Source organism: Ranitomeya variabilis, chromosome 2 (assembly GCF_051348905.1).
Source record: "Ranitomeya variabilis isolate aRanVar5 chromosome 2, aRanVar5.hap1, whole genome shotgun sequence".
Lineage (NCBI taxonomy): Eukaryota > Metazoa > Chordata > Amphibia > Anura > Dendrobatidae > Ranitomeya > Ranitomeya variabilis.
This window is the reverse complement of record NC_135233.1, coordinates 488,778,635-488,787,574: the sequence shown is the minus strand read 5'-3', so window position 1 is coordinate 488,787,574 and position 8,940 is coordinate 488,778,635.

Sequence of the window (8,940 nt, the reverse complement as noted above, 5' to 3'; positions counted from 1 at the left end):
GTCAGAACTGTACTGGAACTGTGATTTGCCTAAAGACTGTGTATTGCCATTTGCTGCCAAAATTCCCGCCAAAATTGCCACCATTATAGCGCCACGAGGAGTGCAGGAGAAGAAGAAGGGCGTGGAGTTGTGGGCGTGAACAAACTGAGAAGTGCGAAAAATAATGGCCGCCCAGTCTAAATATTTCTGTACCTTGAGGATGTGTCCGTCAGCAGCCGAGATCCGCCTCCTGATCCTCAATGGCGGGCGGAGACAATGAAAACGAAACCGCCCACGAAGGAGAGAGCGAGAAAAAGGCGAAGAAGTCAGCCACATGGAGGACACCATGGCCAGCCGCCCGGAACCAGAGCGTGGGGTTGGAGCAGAGAACTCCCCCAACTACCCGGAAGGGCACCGCAGCCAAGTCTCCACCGCTGACTCTGATTTCCTGCAGATCGGGATGGAAGAGCTGATAGACCAACTTCTTTCAGCTGCGGGTGAAGACCAAGGACCCGTACCAGGTGGCGCCTGCAGAGGATCCATTGACACCGTTTCCTGTACCGCTACCGGAGCCAGCTGACATGGAGGACACCGCTGCGGCCGGTAAGCGCACCGATCCTGCCCCGGCGACGGAAGGCCTGCTTATAGGCCCCGTCGCAGCGCCACCTCCCCACGGGACCCATAGACTCCAGTGCCTAGAACCCTGGGACCAGGCCACGGGTATGGAGCGGTTCTTAGAGACCCCGATTTCGCCGACCACCCTGCCGGGTGAGGTCTACGCGGAGCGGACTGTGTACCGCTGGGTGAACCCCGGGCCAGACTTCATGGGGTTCCCTGGAGCCGGGCCGCACAAAGGGGAGACAGTGGAAGTCCTAAGTTGGGAAGACTACCAGGCCCAGCTTGCTCGATAGTGGGAGGAGAAAGAGGAAAAATACCAGGCCCAACGTGAGGCCCATGACCAACGTGATCTAGTGATAAAAGCCAAGGCTCGTAAGGACCACACCACCCACCAGGCCCCGCGTAAGCAGGGCACGGTTGTAGCCTTCAAGCTCCGGGGAGGATGGGGCTTCATTAAAGAGCAAGGACTGTACGCTGATGTCTTTGTAAACCGGAGGGACGTGGAATCCCACCTGCGGGAAGGCCATCCAGACCGAGATCTTTACCCGGGAGACATAGTCACAATGGCGTCACGAACCATTCCCTTATCTATAAACTCTTTTACTGGACGTCCCTCAAAGGGCCACGGACCGGGTTGGGCCACCGTGACATCCCCAGAACCGAGAGACAGACCCGGTACCGAGTACCCCATTGCCCTTACCGTGGGGGCGATCCAATAACATCACCCCAGAGGACCCCTCAAAGCAGCGTCGGTCCCCACTGACCGAATACCACAGGTGGCATCACGAACATAAACTCTATTCAATTACCCCTTTTACATGGGCGCACAGGGCCACGGACCGGGTCGCCACTGTGACATCCCCCTGTGAACACCGGACCGGGTACCCCACGGCCCTGGCGGGCAACTCATAACCCTAAAGGAGCTGCAGAGTTCCCAAGCAGAGACTGGAGTATCTGTCCATGTGGCCACAATAAGATGTTCAATCCATAGAGGTGGCCTTATAGAGAAGAGGCCAGAACAAAGCCTTAACTTATACACAAAAATTGTAAGACTTGTTTGAGTTTGCCAGAAGACATGTGGAAGACTATCCCCTTCTACTCCTCTTTATTCAAGCCTCATCTGGAATATTGTGTCCAGTTCTGGGCACCACATTTAATAAAAAGACATTGAAAAACTGGAGCAAGTTCAGAGAAGAGCTACCAGGATGATGAGCGGACTGCAAAGTATGTCCTACAAGGAATGGTTAAAGGATCTGGGAATGATTAGATTGCAAAAAAGAAGGCTAAGAGGAGACTTAATAGCTGTCTACAAATATCTGAAGGGATGTCACAGTGTAGAGGGATCATACTTATTTTCATTTGCACATGGAAAAACGAGAAGCAAAGGAATGAAACTGAAAGGGAGAAAACACAGATTAGATATTAGAAAAAGTTATGAGAGTGAAGATGATCAATGAGTGGAACAGACTGCCACGAGAGGTGGTAAGTTCTCCTTCAATGGAAGTCTTCATACAGAAGCTAGGCAGACATCTGTCTGAGATAGTTTAGTGATGCAATGAGCAGGGAATTGGATATGATGGCCCTGGAGGTCCCTTCCAACTCTAACATTCTATGATTCTATTACTCCCCAAAATGTATGGCTTAAGGTGCTGTGGTCAGATGAGACCAAAATTGAAGTTTTTGGCCACCAAGGTAAACGCTATGTCTGGCACTAAGCTATCACAGCTCATCACCCCAAGAACACCATCCCCACAGTGAAACATGGTGGTGGCCGCATTATGCTGTGGGATGTTTTTTGGCAGCAAGGACAGCAAAAATGGTCAGAGTCTAGTGGAAGATGGATGGTGCAAAATACAGGGATATTCTTGCCAAAACCTGTTTCAGTCTGTCAGTGATTTGAGACAGGGACGTAGGTTCAACTTCCAACAAGACAATGACCCAGAGCATACTGCTAAAGCAACACTCGGTTTAAGGGGAAAAATGTAAATGTTGTGGAGTGGCCTGATCAAAGCCCAGACCTTAATCCATTTGGAAATCTATGGTTAGACTTGAAGATTGCTGTTCACCAGATGAAACAATGTAACTTAAAGGAGCTGGAGCAGTTTTGCCTTGAGGAATGGGCGAAAATCCCAGTTGCAAGATTTGGAAAACTCACAGAGACTTATCCAAAGCGTCTTGCAGCTGTAATAACCACCAAAGGAGGCTCTACAAAGTACTGACTTTAGGAGGCAAATAGTTATGCACACTGAAGTTTTCAGTTATTTTGACCTATTTGTTTGCTTCACAATTAAAAGAAAAACAAATTTTCACAGTTATAGCCATGTTCTTTACATGAACTGAGGCAAACCCTCAAAAAACAAAAAAAAACAAAATGAAATTCCAGGTTGTCAGGTAGCAAAACCTGAAAAATGCCAAGGGAGGTGAATACTTTTGCAAGCCACTGTATATTGATGGAAAAATAGAAAACTTAAGGCTCTTGAAAAAAGGGGAAGAAAAAACGGAAAATCGCCCCGGGGTGAAGGGTTAAAAAGCATCATAATGAAAATGTGAAGCTGATATAATGAAGAAAAGGCAAAGGTTCTCTAATAAAATGTATTTTCATACAAATCTGGTTAATAATAGCACAGCCTGAAGTAACATGATCACACTGTGTTTCCGAGCTTGCACACTAGGTGTCACAATTCCTTAAGCAAAACAATACATAGTAGGCCTGCACTTTTCACTCTGGATTATCTTTTGTTCTGCTCAAGTAAAAACTGAGCAATATTGTCCAGGACTGTATGCTATGTGCACACGTTGCAGATTTGGGTGCAGAATTTTCTGCACAAAATCTGCATCTCCTGGCAGAATCTGCAGATGCGTTTTTTGCGCGGTTTTGATGCGATTTTTGTGCGGTTTTGACGCTTTTTTTAGGCGGATTTTTTGCAGTTTTTACCACTGCGGATTTCTATTAATGGAGGGGTGCAGAAACGGTGCAGAAACGCACAAAAGGAGGGACATGCACTTCTTTGAAATCTGCAGCGTTTCTGCGCGGATTTTTCTGCACCATGTGCACAGCTTTTTTTTTTTTTTTACATTGATTTACATTGTACTGTAAATCACAGTGCAGATCTGCAGCAGAAAAAAACGCTGCAGATCTGCACTATATCTGCATCGTGTGCACACAGCCTAACATACCAAGGCACAAGGTAAACACTGCTTTTCTTCTTGTTATTTGTAACAATTCCCCACTTTGGTTGATTCACAAGCCTATAATATAGATGTGCATGTGTGTGCTGGAAAGAGTTAGGGTATGTGCACATGTAGATGGAACCTCTGCGGATTTTTACTCACCTGTTTTGAGAAACGCAGTGCTTTTTACCTGCGGATTTTATGAGGTTTTTGTGTGGATTCCACCTGCGGTTTTACACCTGCGGATTCCTATTATGGAGCAGGTGTAAACCGCTGTGGGAGCCGCACAAAAAATGAACATGTTGCGGAATAAACAACGCTACGTTTCCGAGCGTTTTTTTTCTGCAGCATGTGAACTGCAGATTTTGTTTTCCATAGGTTTACATGGTACTGTAAACTCATGGAAAACAGCTGCGAATCCACAGCGTCAAAACCGCAGGACGTATTGCTGTACGTGCTGCCGGAGAAAAGCGGACATGTCTCCGTGTTTTCAACACGGACACACGGTCCGGGAAAACACGCTGACATGTGCAGAGACACATTGATTTTAATGTGTCTACGTGAGTCAGTGTCTCCGGTACGTGAGAAAACTGACATCTCACGTACCGGAGCCACTGACGTGTGAAACCGGCCTAACAGAGGGAGGCAGCTAAACCGCACCCCGGTGCTTGAACACATGTGCAGCAGCTATACAGAACAATTAAAATGTATTTAGAAAACAAATGAAAACAATACAAAAACACAATAAAACCGGCTTATTACAGGAAAATGGACATATCCATTCTTTCATTCAAACCAGCGGATTGTTGCTCTCGAGTGCGCATAATCCATATGGCCTCTCTTTTTAGCAGAAGCTTGTGCAGATCTCCTCCTTGCACTGGAAGAGACACCCTTTCTAGGCCAGCAAAAGAAAGCACCTCTGGGTTTCCTCCATGGAATTCCCTAACATGTTTGATCAAACGTGGAACCCCCCTTGCCTGAAGCAATCGAGATGTAATGCTCTCTGAACCTCACGTAGAAGGGGAGAATGGTCTTGCCAATATAGAAGGACTTACAACGACATAAAACCACATAAACCACATGGGTCGTTCTGCAGGTGATGAAATCTATCACAGTATGAGACACACCTCCAATGCAAAGTGTTTGACTTACATCATGGTAATTACAAAAAGGACAATGTCCACACTTAAAATTACCATGAGGAACATTTTTACCTAACCAATTACCTTGTTGCTTCACCATCCGTTTTTTCACTATTATGTCACCCAAAGGGGTACTGCGTCTATTAGAAATAATGGGACCCCTTGCTGCCACCTCCGCAATATCTTTATCACGTTCTAGAATGTGCCAATTCCTGCGAATAGCAGACCGTATGATACCGTCCATAGGGCCAAATTTAAAGCAAAAAACAAATCTTTTATCGCGTTTGTGGGCAGAACCACGATTATTGTCTCTTGCCTGATTAACCCTATTTTTAGCCTTATTCAAAATTTCATTGGGATAACCCCTACAGCAGAACCTGTCACACAACTCTTCTGCCTGCTGAGTGCAGCTTTCCTGAGTATTATTAATCCTCTTCAATCTTAATAATTGGCTATAAGGGAGGGAGCGTGTTGTGAATTCTGCTCTTGGGCTCCCTCCGGTGGTTATAAGTGGTAGCGCTGCTGTCTTCAATCACAGCATGTCATCAGGTGGGTCCACTTAATGAAATCCACTGGGCTATTTAGTTTTGTTTCACCCTTTAGTCAGTGCCAGTTGTCCATTGTTTTTGGAGGATTCACATCTCTGCCTGGTCTCTTCTGCTTTGCTGTTCATTGCAACAAAGATAAGTTCTGGCTCGTTTTTTGCAGTCCACATGCTGTGGGCCTTTGTTGTGATTCGGTTCGTGGGCTCCCCCGGTGGTCTCTTGTGGTACTGGTGTCCTGCAAGCTTTGCCTTCCCAGTTCACCTGTTCCTATCAGGATGTGGGAGTATCCTATTTAACCTTGCTCCTCAGTCATTCTAATGCTGGCCATCAATGTATCCAGAGTGATTCTGTTGCATGTTCCTGCTCCCAGTTTTCTGCTCAGCTAAGTTGGACACTTTAGTCCTTAAGTCTATTTTTGTATGTTTTGTCCAGTTTGCACTTATGTGAATCTCTGCAGCTGGAAGCTCTTGTTGGGCTGAAATTACCACTCCAGTGGCATGAGTTGTCACATGAGTTAAGGTAATTTCAGGATGGTGTTTTGAAGGGTTTTGCAGCTGACCGCGAAGTCCTCTGTTGTATCTTTCTGCTATTTAGTTAGCGGGCCTCTCTGTGCTAAATCTGCTTTCATACTACGTGTGTCTTTTCATCTGCTCTCACCGTTATTATATGTGGGGGGCTGCTATCTCCTGTGGGGACATTCTCTGGAGGCAAGCCAGGACTGTGTTTTCTTCTACCAGGGGTAGTTAGTTCTCCGGCTGGCGCGCGGCATCTAGAGACAACGCAGGAATGCCCCCTGGCTACTTCTAGTGTGGTGTGTAGGTTTAGCATCGCGGTCAGCTCTAGTTTCCATCACCCGAGAGCTTGTCCGTTTATTCTATGCTTCTGATGTTTCCTTGCCATTGGAAACCATAACAGTATGGCCAGCCCAAATGTTTAATCTATAGGCTGAAGCAGGAGAGAAAAGGAACTGTGTGAAACCTTTTTTTTTTTTCCTTCCTCTGAAGTTGCACTCCAGCTCTAATTGCAGTCTCCTGTTTTCCTCTCCTCTTAACCCCTGAATGGCTCAGACTTTATCTGTTGAAATATGGATCCCCAGAGTCTGGCTACCAATTTGAATAATCTTGCCTCTAAAGTTCAGAATATACAAGATTTTTTGTTACATGCTCCTCGGTCTGAACCTAAAATTCCTATACCGGAGTTTTTTTCTGGAGATCGATCTTGTTTTCTAAATTTTAAATACAATTGTAAATTGTTTCTTTCGCTGAGATCTCATTCTGCTGGAGATCCTGCCCAGCAAGTAAAAATTGTTATTTCTTTACTGCGGGGTGACCCCCAAAATTGGGCATTTTCATTGGCACCAGGGGATCCTGCGTTGCTCAATGTGGATGCGTTTTTTCTGGCTTTGGGGTTGCTTTATGAGGAACCAAATTTGGAGATTCAGGCTGAGAAAGCCCTAATAGCCCTCTCTCAGGGGCAAGATGAAGCCGAAATATATTGCCAAAAATTTCGAAAATGGTCTGTGCTTACTCAGTGGAATGAGTGCGCTCTGGCGGCAATTTTCAGAGAAGGTCTCTCTGATGCTGTAAAAGACGTCATGGTGGGGTTTCCTGCGCCTACTGGTCTGAATGAGTCCATGACAATGGCAATTCAGATTGATCGGCGTTTACGGGAACGCAAACCTGTGCACCAGTTGGCGGTGTCTTCTGAAGAGGCACCACAGAGTATGCAATGTGATAGCTTTCTGTCCAGAAGCGAACGACAGATTTATAGGCGCAAAAATCATTTGTGCTTCTATTGTGGAAATTCTACTCATGTTATATCAGCATGCTCTAAACGAACAAAGAAAGTTGATAAATCCTCTGCTATTGGCACTTTGCAGTCCAAGTTTATTTTGTCTGTAACTCTAATTTGTTCGTTATCTTCTATTGTTGCGGATGCGTATGTGGATTCTGGCGCCGCTTTGAGTCTTATGGATTGGTCCTTTGCCAGGCGCTGTGGGTTTGATCTAGAGCCTCTGGAAGTTCCTATACCTTTAAAGGGTATTGATTCTACACCATTGGCTAGTAATAAACCACAATACTGGACACAAGTGACTATGCGTATGACTCCAGACCATCAAGAGGTGATTCGCTTCCTTGTACTGTATAATCTACATGATGTGTTGGTGCTGGGATTGCCATGGTTGCAAACTCATAACCCAGTCCTTGACTGGAAAACAATGTCTGTACTTAGCTGGGGATGTCAGGGAAATCATGGGGACACATCTTTGGTCTCCATTGCTTCATCTATTCCCTCTGAAATTCCTGAGTTTTTGTCTGATTATCGTGAGGTTTTTGAGGAATCTACTCTTAATTCTCTTCCTCCTCACAGAGATTGCGATTGCGCCATAGATTTGATCCCTGGCAGTAAATTTCCTAAGGGTCGTCTATTCAATCTGTCTGTACCTGAACATGCTGCCATGCGAGAGTATATTAGGGAGTCCTTGGAAAAGGGACATATTCGTCCTTCTTCGTCTCCTCTTGGAGCGGGGTTCTTTTTCGTAGCTAAAAGCGATGGTTCTTTGAGACCTTGTATTGATTATAGACTCTTGAATAAGATCCCAGTCAAGTATCAGTATCCTTTGCCATTGCTGACAGATTTATTTGCTCGCATTGAGGGGGCGAAGTGGTTCTCTAAGATTGATCTTCGCGGTGCGTATAATTTGGCGCGAATTAAGCAGGGGGATGAGTGGAAAACCGCATTTAATACGCCCGAGGGCCATTTTGAGTATTTGGTGATGCCTTTTGGTCTGTCAAATGCCCCTTCGGTCTTTCAGTCTTTTATGCACAATATTTTCCGTGAATATCTGGATAAATTTATGATTGTGTATTTGGACGATATCTTGATTTTTTCGGATGACTGGGAATCTCATGTTCAACAAGTTAGGAGGGTTTTTCAGGTTTTGCGGACCAATTCTCTGTTTGTTAAAGGTTCAAAGTGTGTTTTTGGGGTTCAGAAGATTTCTTTTTTGGGGTACATTTTTTCCCCCTCTTCTATTGAGATGGATCCTGTGAAGGTTCGGGCTATTTGTGACTGGACGCAACCGACTTCTCTTAAGGGCCTTCAGAAATTTTTGGGCTTTGCTAACTTTTATCGTCGATTCATAACTGGTTTTTCTAGCGTTGTCAGGCCTTTGACTGATTTGACTAAAAAGGGTGCTGATGTTGCAGATTGGTCTCCTGCTGCTGTGGAGGCCTTTCGGGAGCTTAAGCGCCGTTTTTCTTCTGCTCCGGTGTTGTGCCAGCCTGATGTTTCTCTTCCTTTTCAGGTGGAAGTTGATGCTTCCGAGATCGGAGCGGGGGCGGTTTTGTCGCAGAAAAGTTCAGATTGTTCAGTGATGAGACCTTGTGCGTTCTTTTCTCGAAAATTTTCGCCCGTCGAGCGAAATTATGACGTCGGTAATCGGGAGCTTTTGGCGATGAAGTGGGCATTCGAGGAGTGGCGTC